Source organism: Pholcus phalangioides, unplaced genomic scaffold, assembly GCF_987345545.1.
Source record: "Pholcus phalangioides strain wild (caught in Gottingen) unplaced genomic scaffold, Ppha-v1.0 ptg000015l_1, whole genome shotgun sequence".
NCBI classification, from domain to species: domain Eukaryota; kingdom Metazoa; phylum Arthropoda; class Arachnida; order Araneae; family Pholcidae; genus Pholcus; species Pholcus phalangioides.
The window spans coordinates 93,668,678-93,681,637 of NW_028301608.1; positions in this window are offsets into that span (position 1 = coordinate 93,668,678).

Here is a 12,960-nt window from a genome sequence, read left to right on the forward strand (position 1 = left end):
AACACGATGACGTCAATCCATATATTATATATATATGCCTACGGCTGGGATCTCAGGCCGCAACCACGGCCCCCACATGGGCGAGACTGACAGGGCTGTAGCTCTGGGGCCGATACAATTCTCATAATTTTTTGCTTTTTCACGCTATAAATTAACTATAGAAGGACCCGTGGAAAGTCTGACTGAGGAGGCCCGTAAAAGATCCCAGCCTAGAGGCCCTGCTCCAGGATGTGGGGGCCATGGCCGCAACTAGGGGGGGGGGCAGGTGGGTCTGGTGCCCCAGGCGCTGAACCAGAAGGGGGCGCCGAATTCACCTTTTAACTGTTTCTTCTACATCAAGGGGCGCCAAAATACCGGTTTACCCCGGATGACAAAGTATTTAGTTGCGGCCCTGCCCGGGGTATACACCTTAGGAACCAACTTTTGCAAGGGACTCTGGGCATGGCCCCACGAGGGTGGGGATGACAGATCTCCAGCCCTGGGGCCCAGGAATATGGACGAGATGGCCTGGGACGCTTCTCAGTATTTTTCACGTTATAAATTCATCATTTAGGGGCACGTGAAAGATCCCAGCCTAGGGAGCCCTGCTCCAGGATGTGAGGACCATTGGCCTTGGGCAAAGCAGACATTTAATAACCCCCACCCCTCAACTCTTGGGGGGGGGGAGGGAATTTTTTTTCATTACATAATCTGCATTTATAAATCCGCGTGAACTGAATAGGACCATTTCTGGTCGGCAGAAACGTAAAAAAACTTAATTATGCTACGTGTTTGTATTTTCCTAGTGTGGCGCATCTGTTCCATCGTTTGCATATCCACATATTTTTGCCTGTTTACATAATAAAGAAGGAAGAGAAAAAGCGATGAAATGAAAAAAAAATGATTATTTCTTGAAATTAATATTCATATTACAAAAAATCCAATGAAAAGGATGGGGGGGCTTTTCTTTTCAATATTTGCTGTTCCTAGGGATACGTAAATTTCGCAAAAAAAAAAAAAAATTTGAAATCAGAAATATATATATATATTTCGCATTTATTCACAATAACGAATTCCAAATGAAAAAAAAATTCACTTTCGTTCACACACGCGAAGAACAACTCGAATAAATAAAACGGTTTAAATCAAAAATTTCGCATTTAAAAAAAAAGTATATTTTCTATTAATTTAACCAAAAAAAAATAATAATCCAGATATAATACTGCAGAAAAAAAAAAAACCAAAATTTTTTCAATAAACGCGAAAATACATGGATGGAATAGTTATACTTCCTAACCAACAGATAGCACTGAATATTATAATTGGAAAACTTTAGCGCCATCTGTTGATAATAAATGTAACTATTTTGCAATGAAATTTTGACATTTTATAAAATTCTATCTTGCTGTGCAGAAGTTTATCGTCTATGCTTTTCGAATTATATGGAATTTTTACTTGTTTTTGTAACTTTGTGATCTTTTTTTATTCGTGGTCTCAATTCAAGTTGAAATTGGTAGCCAATTCAAGTGTATTATTAATTGGGGAATTCATGAACATCACAGAGTGGAATTATTTTTTCTGAATTTTTTAATTGTACAATACTGTCAACTTCAAAGGGAAAAACCATTAGCATAAACTCAGAAAAAATCTCTCTCTCATTAACAAAAAATATCTGCATGTTGTTGTATATTATCTCGTTTTCTAAATAAATTTCCAGGTACCAATCAAAAACTATATATTCATGCTATATTATACTTCAATTATGTGAGGTATAATGAGGTATAAGCTTATTTTTTCCACGACAATCTCAATAATGCATATATATCATTGCTACGTAATCTAATTTCAACACCTCCCTATAACATACACGTCGGTTATTACATACACTTCTCGAATCACCTAGGGCTATGTTGTAACCGAACTTGACTGTATTTACATCTAACGCAACGCCAAAGAGGGAAAAAGTGATGCTTGTGGTTTCCCTTTCAAGCACGCTCACAAGTACTGAGCAAAATTACGATTCTCCACTTCAAAAAGTGTAAATAACCTAGATTTCGCGAAAAAGTAGTAAAAAAATCAATGTCAGCATTTATTCGTCAAAGTTAGCAAATTTCGCATTTATCGCGGTTATTTCTTAAATACGAAATTTACGTATCCCTAGCTATTCCGCTTCAAGTATTTTTTTCCCGTGGTATTTATGTCAGGATATTTGCTAACGTTATTTTGTCGCCAACGATAAATGGCCAGGCCTGACCACCCTCTACTAAATTAACCAATCAGGGAACAGAATACGGGCTTCCGAACATTTTGTCTGTAGATATCGTGAACATGCGTGGAGGATCGGTAATGATAAAAAATAATGAAATCGATTAATAGTAAGAATCTTACTAAAATCTAAACTATTATAGAAAATACAAAATTTGTTAATAGTGAAAAGTGTGTTATATGTATATATATAGAAATATAACACACTTTTCACTATTAACAAATTTTCTATAATAGTTTACCCGATGAATTTCATATATTTGCAAAACCTATTGGAAAATTCAAAGAAATTCTCTTCGAATGATGGGTGATTTTTTTCTTTAACAGATTTGTTGTGCGTATGAAATATTTCACTTTTTTTTTGTTTATTTATTTTTCATTCTATTCTTAATCGTCATGTGTTTTTATTATTATTTTTAATTGATCCGGTGATTTTATACAAGGGTTTAATTTCACTTATTTTATATTGATTTGTGTTTGTCTTTATTTTTTGTATTTTATGCCTGTGTATTGCATTTTATCCAGTTTGATTTTATTGCATTTACATTTCTGTGTCTTACTTTGCTGTAATTGGATTGTTTCTGCAGCTTGGCATATTTAAATAAATAAATATCGATAGATCCTAAAATCACTTTAAAATTAATAAAATATATTTTGGCAATGATTTATTATATTTAATCATGGCGCACAGTTTCAATGCGTGATTTGTACACTGCTTATGCATTATTACTGAAAAATTTGATTTTCACTCTATCTCAGAAGGTAGAGTCAATATAGCAAAACCAATGCAGATTTGGAATTAGCACCCCAAAATCATTCTAAAATCACTGAAATATCTTTGGAATTATTTGAAACTATATTTGTTCATGACGCACAGTTTCAATGTGGTTTATACGCTGCCTATATAAGTGAATTGAAATTTAATTTTGAAACTTTTTTAACTATTGAAATTTAATTTTCACCATCTCAGAAACTAGATGTGATGGAATTAATTAGCACCAAAAAAACTATAAAAAACAAGAAATTAGTTTTAAGAAAGTTTTTTCATGGTAGACCTATGTTATCAGCTTATCTCGAATTTTTTAGCATTTGAAGCTGGTGTTCACCACCACGTATTTTTTTAACTTTAAAAATAACATACGGCAATGATAACACATATGCTCGACAACCTGTCTAATGCTCTCAATTTTATCTAATTGTTGAAAAAGGTTAACAGCAGTTTTTACACTACTGTTGTCCAATGTTGCACAATGATCTCTAAATACATATCGCACTCGTGTAATCGCGTGTATTATCTCACGAGTGCGATTCTGATGGGATGGACCGAGATTAAATTGTCCACTCGTAAAAAGGAATTCCGTCGAATGAAAACAATTTTTTGACTTTCCCAGCACGCCCGACTTCCTCCTTCACCCGCATCATGACACTACGTACTGAATCCCTTTCAAGCGTCGGTTGATCGCACGGTCATCTTCAAGGAGATATAAATCTTCAACAGAATACTCCGCCTCATCCTTCCCTATTGCCACACTCTCCAATTCCCGTGTAATGCTGTTCGATCTCTGAGAGCGAATCTGACATTCCAAAGTAGAATGAGATGAGACCTCGAAGATCTATCTACATTAATCCCACCACCACCTATAACATTTGTTGTCGCATTTACAAATAAAAAGTGACGCTTAGAAATCCCTCTTTTATATTCCTTTATACCCGGTAGTGTTTGTGCATTTCCTCCCACAGAGATCAACTCCTCCAATCTCCTCACCCTCGACCGCACATGGGGGAATTTTGCACTAGCTCTGGAGCATTCGATTTATCTGGAATCGAATGGATTAAACAAGAAACCTTCCCCAAAAGAAGCATCTCGTCAATCATCCAAATCTTCCCGCCCTTCAATCCACCCAGTTTTACAAAAAATATGAACGCAGTACTAGTATATACAGCACCTTATATACTGTTTTCGAGCGATTGTTGAAAACCAAGAACGGAAATTCAGAACAATCAGATTTTGTTGAAACACTGTTATCGCTCTCAACAATATCTACAGATAAAACGTACATGCACGTCGTAAAAGTTGCTCTGGGGAACTTCTCAACTAATTGGTGCATATAGGGAAGTGTTTAGTCAGCACCATCTTTAGCAGACCTCCGCGCGAAGCTCGTGATGTCACTAAAGAAGGCCATTGTATTTGTAGCCGTTGGATATAGCTGGACGACACATGCGATATAAGCGTTAGCACGCAGGTGATTGGTTATACGAGCAAGACAGATACCAAGGCGTCAAGAGGGGCGGAGCTTTTCGCCAAATAACTCGCTAAGCGGTTTTTAGTTGACGCTACAAAAATTAGTTATGAAAATAATAATATAATATAATTAGGGATACGTAAATTTCGTATTTACGAAGTGGTCACGATAAATGCGAACTTTGCCAATTTTGATGAACAAATGCTAAAATTTTATTTTTTACAACTTTTTCACGATATCTTGGCAATTTGCACTTTTTGAAGTTGAAACTCGTAATTTTTCTCGGTACGTGTGTGCGTGCTTAAAAGAGGGGAACCACAAGCATCACTTCTTTCCCCTCTGACATTGTGTTTAGATGTAAATACAGTCGAGTTCGGTGATAACACAGCTCCTAGGTGATTCGAGAAGTGTATGTAACAACTGACGTGTATGTTATAAGCGAGGAGTTGAAATTAGCTTACGTAGCAATAGCATAAATGCATTATATTGATATAGTAGTGGGCAAAATAAGCTTATGCAGCCCGTCCTTTCGGACCCACGTCCTTTCACTTTCCGTGGGTTCGATTCCCCGCAGGGGCAGTTGAATTTTCTCTCTTTCCAAAATATATCTTCGTAACAGCTAGTTGTTAAAAACCTTCGTGTGTGTATGGTAGCGGAGAGTGACGTCATCCTTGTATATTTTTGGAAATGTTAATGATTTTTTTTGAGATTTATACTAACGGCTTTTCCCCTTTGAAGTTGACAGCAGTGTGCAATTTAAAAATTCAGAAAAAAATCCCCCACTGATGTTTATGAGTTTTATATACACGTCACCAACACACTTGCATAAATAAATGTACAAAAGCTTTTCAAGTGAACGAGTTGATTTGCAACAATTGTTCTTCCATCATCGTCACCAATAAAAAGACCACAAAGTAATAAAAACAAGTAAAAATTCAATAATTCGAAAAGCATTAGACGATACAGTTTTACACAGAAATATAGGATTTCATTAATTGTAAAAAATTTTATTGCTAAAATAGTTACATTTTTCCTCGATAGATAGCGGTAAAGTTAAAAACTTATTTACTGCCATTTGTTGATCAGAACTGTAACTGGCAATGTATTCTGTTGCATTTCTATCAGAAATGTATTCTGGCGATGTGTTAAATTATTGAAAAAAATGTAGGTCTTTTTGTGAGAAAACGGTCAAAATGACACTCAAATGAATGTACAAACTGTCTGTTTTATGACTATTTCTCTAAGGGTTTTTTGCACTATGTCATACAGTCGAATTCCGTTATAACGAACGCCAAGAGACCGGAGGAATCCCTTCGTGAAAAGGAAATTTCATTTTAAAGGAATTCTAGGTTACCTAGCATTGGTCCTATGTAAACTTATTTGGGGGCCAGACCAGAATCAAATTCCAACCCCCATGCCCAGCTCTTGGCTGATTGTGGGGTTACGAACGGGCCCAGTAAGGCCTATAAAGAAGGGGGAAAAAATAGACTGTCAGATTTGTTAGATAATTAGTGTGTGCATGCATGTGTTTTGTGTGGGAAAGAAAGCATAAGTCAAATCCAGGTCATGGTCATAGCTCCACAGAACTTAGCCTGAATGCAGATAAATCACTAAGAAAATGCCACCACAACTCTTCGATGACACGTCACATCGCCGGATGGAGAGAGGTCCAACCCACATATTTATCTTAGCGGTAACTGCATGCGTCAAAGTGAACTCAATCAGAATAAAAGAATGGTGGTTATAGTTCAAAGCTTTAATTTATGCTACTATTTAAAGATGATTTTGCACACGGAATTTTTTTAATTATTTGCCGTAAATACACGTGAGAACACCATGTGAAGGTCCCTATTCATCAATAGGATCTATCCACATACGTGTATCCCTCCGTTTCCTTCTGAGATGAAGGAGATATAGCAACTTTAACTGCCTTTTTTGTCCATACTTTACAATTTTATACAATAAAACCTGCCAACAACGACCACTGACGGGACCAAAATTATAAGCCGTTCTGTAATTCATTACGAATATTTAATTGAATAAATACTTTAATAACTTGTAAATTTAATTAAAAAATTTTAATTTTTTTTCTTTTTAAATATTTAAAATTATTTAAAAAAATATTTTTTTAATTTTAAATCTTTTAAGTTTTTTAAACTTAAAAAAAATACTTTTATTAAACACCACGTACGGCGTTCACTCAGGGCCGGATTAAGACGTTTGAAGGCCTTAAGAACTTGAATAATTTTGGTGTCTCCCCCCCCCCCCCCCGAAACCTAGTGTATTTTACTCGATATTGAGTCTATAAACTAAAAAAAAAAAAAGTGAAATTTTATACTTCAGAAGTGACTAATCTCTCTCTCTCTAAGGATGGGACTTCACTCTAAAAGGTCTATGAAAGTTATTTTATAAAAGTTGCAAAACGCAACCAATAAATTTATCGGTTGCATTCGAGCCAATGCAACCGATAAATCAGCTTATTGGTTGCATTTTTAAAAGAATTATTATAAAATTTTTATAGTGTAATCCGGCCGGGCTTATACTGTAAAGTTTTATAAAAGATCTTTTATAAAAGTTGAAAAATTCAACCAATAGACGCATCGGTTGCATTTGCTTGAATGCAACCAATGCGTCTATTGGTTGAATTTTTCATGTTTTATCAAAGAACGTTTACAAAACTTTTATAGTGTAATCACGGCCTAAGACAGAATTGTGATGTGAATATTTCTAAGCACGGACATTTTGAAAGTCTCCACCCCCCCTCCTTTTCTTCTACTTGCAAAGTCTTTGATATCTCCTGATTTTTTTTTTTTGGAACATCATTGGATGTTTTTGGAATTTTTCTTTCATATTTTTCCGAAAAGACATTTTTTTTTTCAAAATCTTTTGAAAATATTTTAAGATATTTTCTTACATCAACTACTTGTGAGGCTCGGAATCTTTATACCCCTATTCTATGGGGCTCTAGATTAAACCACCGAGCTCTAGACTGCCTATTTTATGTACGAATTTCAAACTATGCTCGTGTGAAAGGGCATGCGGACCCGCATCCGCTCCGTGTTTCGGGTGTTTATAGCTCGGTAGGGGGGCCTCAGAAAACATTGTTTTGCCCGGGGAATGGGGGGGGGGGAAAGCAGTGATGCCGTTTGAGACGGCTCTCTGGGCTTACTTTATGGGGGAATTAGTGAAATCTTAACACACAAAAAATGAGAATTAAACACGAGTTCTTGTTCGCAGCATGGCCCCCCACAAGGGGTGGGCTGACAAGGCCCCAGCCCTGGGGCCCGGGACGATTTTCACCTTTTGTTTGCTTTATCACGCTATAAATTCATCATAAAGGGGGCCCGCAAAAGATCCCATCCTAGGGGCCATGCTCTAGGATGTGGGGGCCATGGTTCGCAGTTAACTTAGTTTCTCTGCTTTTGTGTCACACTCAATGCCGCAACTAGAAACGAAAATTCAATTTAGCGCCCTCCACATAATTTTTAACGGAAAAAGATTAAACTCAGCGCCCTTCCTGGCCCATCGCCCGGGACACCAGGTACCTCCCGCCCTCACTTAGTAGCATCCTTGGTGAACCTTTTGATAAAGATCTTCAACTGTTCAATCAAGTGCTCTTAACATTTTAGGATTTCTACCGAATGGTTGATGCTGGAAAAAAAATTACATTAAAAGAAATGTACCATATTTGATCATTTTTTGTGGTGCCCCCTATTCTACTGATGCCCTAGGTCCGTGCTTATTTTGCTTAATGGTTAATCCGGCCCTGGTTAAAACCGATCACTGACACCTCATGCACTACCCTAATGGTATTAAAAAAAAAAAAAATCATTTTTAAGTGGGGGGGGGGGTAGTATGGGATAGTCGATAATATGGATAGTCGTCGGGGGGGGGGAATCAAAATGAAGAAGACTGTTTCGAATCGATGAAAAATAAATTTTGATGAGGCTATAACAAATGAAAATTGAAAATTTCACCTTTTTTTCCCTCGTAGTTTATGATGTGGTGGGGTCATATTCTTTTCATAAGAGACACCGATGCAATCTTCCTTCTCTGCTCTAAAACGGTGAAGACGGACCAACAAGCCCCCCATTTACATTTGCAATATTGCGGTAGCATTGGGAGTTCTGTCACCTGTTTGAAGACTTTTTTCCCCTGGTACGGAGAAAGGAGAAAATGCACACAGGCACCCTCTTCTACATGAGGATTTTTGCGGTGCATACACCATTTACCGTAATCCTTAGCGATTTTTTCCCATGACGGAGTGAAAGAAACCGGATTTTTCATTTCTCCCGTAAACGGGGCTACAGAGAGTCCGTGCCAAGAAGAATCAACGCTGTATAGGCAAATGGTGGCCACACGAAATATTAACGAGGTAGACGTAATAAAGTGGCTGCTCAATGTATATAAAGCTTATTCCATAAAAAGCTTTCTTTTCACGGATCCGTTTGTAGACCAAAATTTTATTTATTCTGTGCATGCTACGAGTCACATTTAGAGGCACTAAACAGGGATTCTCAACCCACGGGTGTCCACGTGTGGCCTAGAACAGCTATCAATGCGATTCAGCAAAGGATTTAAAACTACGATAAATATTCTAACACGATATCAGGTGTATTTCAATTTTTACTTCCGCCACTAAGAAACCAGGAAAAGAAGTTAGCTAATTTTTTTCTGACTTGGTAGTTCTTTCTTAGTTCTTAAATGAATGATTTTATTTTCCGAGCTGACAATTTTTTTCATAGTTACTGACTTGTACAGAGATTCGGAAAAATAATTTTAAAAAATCAATTTCGAATTTTACTGCTTGTACAAGGTCACAAAAGAACGTACAGAACCTCGAAAATCGCATGTGAAATAAGTATATTAAAGTAATATATATTTGCTTTCCAAACACATAATAACCTCTTTGTGATTCAAAGTATAGTAAGAAAAAAAAATTCGGATTGCAAAACTTCAAGGTAAAAAAAAAAATGCAAACACATTTTTTTAAACGAATTAGGGAAATCACAGGCACACATGCTCTGTTTTTCCACTGAGGATATCCAGCACACATGCGACAAAACTGTAGAAAATACTGTTATAATTTCTCTGGAACAAACACACCGCTCTTTTGCCCGAAATCACCTACCCTGAAGCCACACGCAAAAGCTTACATTATTAATACACTGCACAAAACAATTAGGGGAGCAAGCAAAAAAGTGAAGAAAACCGTGCGAGACAGCCACGTATTATCATACAATGGATAGTATACGCGTATCAATGCGCGATACAGAAAAAAGACGTAAAAAAATTTGGAATTAAGCTTTAATTCTTTGAAAATATGGAAAAAACATGAAAAGATGATTTAGGGCAACAATTTGGTTACATGTAAACGATAAAAAAAAGTACTGTTTAGACATGATGCATGAGTTTTAATAGGGCGTGTGGTCTCCTCGAACAGCTAAAGACTGCTGCACACCTGTTTGCCATGGATGCGATGAGGTTATCGATCAGACTTAGGGGAATACTGTTCCACTCCTCAAGACTTGCAATCTGCAAGTCTCGGACAGTAACAGGCGGCCTTGGTCGCGCAGCAATGCGTCGTTGGATTCAGGTCAGGAGAGCACGCTGGCCATTACATACGCTGTATTGTTTCAGCTTCAAGCATGTTCTCCACCAGACGAGCTCTATGCGGTCGGGCATTATCATCCTGGAAAACAAAGGAATCTCCAATGGCTCCAGCATGACATGAGGTCGCAGTATCTCGTCTGCATACCTTCGGGCCGTCAAAGTGCCATTCCGAATGATATGCAGGTCCGTACGTCCGCCTATGCTGATTCCACCCCATACCATCCAACCAGCTCGTCTGTATTGTGACCTTTCACGAACGAATGCGGGGTTATTTCGAGTGCCCCTGTCCCTCCATACCAGAACACGTCGGGTGTCACACTCCAGACTGAATCGGGACTCGTCTGTAAACAGCACTTGGCTCCAATCATGTTGCTCCCAATCTCGATGTTCAGCAGCCCATCTTCTTCGGGCCGCACGGTGGCGTGGGGTCAACAGAATGCAGACCATTGGCCTACGTGCATAGAGCCCTCCCTCATGAAGCCGATTACGTACTGTTTGGCTGGACACCTTTCGTCCTGTTGCCAAGAGCAACCGTCTTTGCAGCTGCGTAGCATTCTCTGTTCTGTTTCGACTGGCTGTTAACCGTACATACCGGTCATCAACTGCTGTAGTGGCGCGTGGCCGACCTTGCCCTGGTCGACGTCTAACATTTCTAGTTTCTTGGAACCGATTCCACAGCCTTGCAACAACACTTCTGGCGACTCCAACAGCGTCCACGACACTAGTTGTGTTTGCCCGGATTCCAGTCTGCCTATAACACGAAATGCCATGGATTCCAGTAAATCACGTTGTTGAGACATCCTCAAGTCACCTTGTCTCAAAAAAAAAAAATACTGCGCAATCGAATTTCACAGTTACGGCAGTAAAACAGACGTTTCTGCAACATCCTGATTTCTGCCCTTATCTCCTTTTTCTGGTTTTTGACGTCATGAACTTTGATTTGCATATGAAGTTTTCTTCTTCCGTTTCCTGCTAGGCTTTAAATTATGGATGATTCATTTTATGTTACTTATCGGTATACATCTTTGCGTAATTTTGTTAAAACCATGTGCTCCCCTAATTGTTTTGAGCAGTGTACTATAACGAGATTTATATTGTGTTGATTTTAATTTTTCGACTTTAGATCGACCGGTTTCTGAAAAACTAACAATTCTCAAGTCGATTTCAATAGGGAATATTTCTATTAAACGTTTCATTTCAAATTTTTATTCTTAAAAATTAACACTCTAAGAAGCAGTCATCTCATTTTGCCGGTAAGTGAAATAATGATTGTATCATACACATGTGTATAGTGTAACTATTTCATTAAAAAAAAGGAAAAACTATTAATCTGTTTACTTCAATTTATATAATATCAATATTGGTAAATACTGTTTTGTAAACAGTTTTTTTTTTAATCTTACAATGAGCTTCTTCGATATCTTAATATTTTTCATTCATCTATTACTGATTCCAGAAGATTCTTGTTGTAATTCATAGTATAAATATTTTATTCTCATTTTTCTTTGTGTAGTTTTTATATTTTGTGTACTTTTTATTACATTATTTGTGTATTGTGTATCTTTTTTATTATTATTTCAAGCCCATTCTGTGTTAATTTTTATTACTAATGCAAGCTGTAATTTGGCTTTAGTCTGGTTTTTTTTAAATAAATAAAATGGAGAAACTGAAATAATGGCGAATCTTTTTCCGAATGCATTTGCTCTGGAAACAGTTCCGCAATAGAAATAAAGCAGTAGAATAATAAGAATAATCTCTTGACGAAATAAATGATAAAACTAGGAATTTTTCGTAGGTATTTTAGATTTTGAGGTGAATTGTTTTATCACAATATATTCACCTGCTGGGACATACGTTATCAGGTTTACATATATTTTTATTACAGTTATTTATTCAGTTATCAGGCCACCCTGTATGTAGAAAAATCGTCACGCAACGTCTGGGTAAACTTATAAGATCATATAAGGTTCTTACGAGGAAAGATGATATAACGAGGTTTATTGTGTTGATTTCAATTTTTCGTCTTTCAGATCGACCGGTTTCTGAAAAGCTAACAACTATCAAGTAGATTTTAAGAGCGAATATTTCTATTAAAAGTTTTGTTTCAAATTTTTATTCTTAAAAATTAACACTCTAAGAAACAGTCATCTCATTTTGCCGGTAAGTAAAATAATGATTGTATCATATAAATACAAATACAAATACAACGCCACAACAGGCAAAATGCCCAAAGAGGTGGTTGAGAAAAAGATGGCCATAAAAATATGGATGTCATATATTTCAAAAATACATCAACCCAATTAAAAATGCAATTAACACAAATTATAAACAATATATAAACATGATAAAATATTATACAACGCCCATAAAGAATAATTATGGTTGTCTTATTCTAAGAATGGATAGCTTCTCGATTTACCCCAACATGTTTATCGTATTTCTTTTTAAACGTGTCAATTGTGTTACAATTTACTACCCGCGGGGGTAAGCTATTCCATTTATTAACAACTCTATTAGAGAAAAATTTCCTGCGACACCATAACCTTGCATTGTCCCTCACCAATCGATACTGGTGTCCCCTTGTAAAAGCAGTCGATTGGCGATGTACTAAAAGTTCATGGTCCATCCTATCCATCCCATTGAAAATTTTGAACACTTCGATCATATCTCCTCGACATTGTAAATATTTCATTTAAAAAAAAGGAAAAAAAGTAATTTATCTTTTTCATATCAATTATGAATGAGTTTAGCTCGATTAATACAATACCAATATTGGTAAATACTGCGGTGTATAAACCGATTTTTTGAATCATACAATGAGCTTCTTCGATATCTTGATATTTTTCATTCATCTATTACT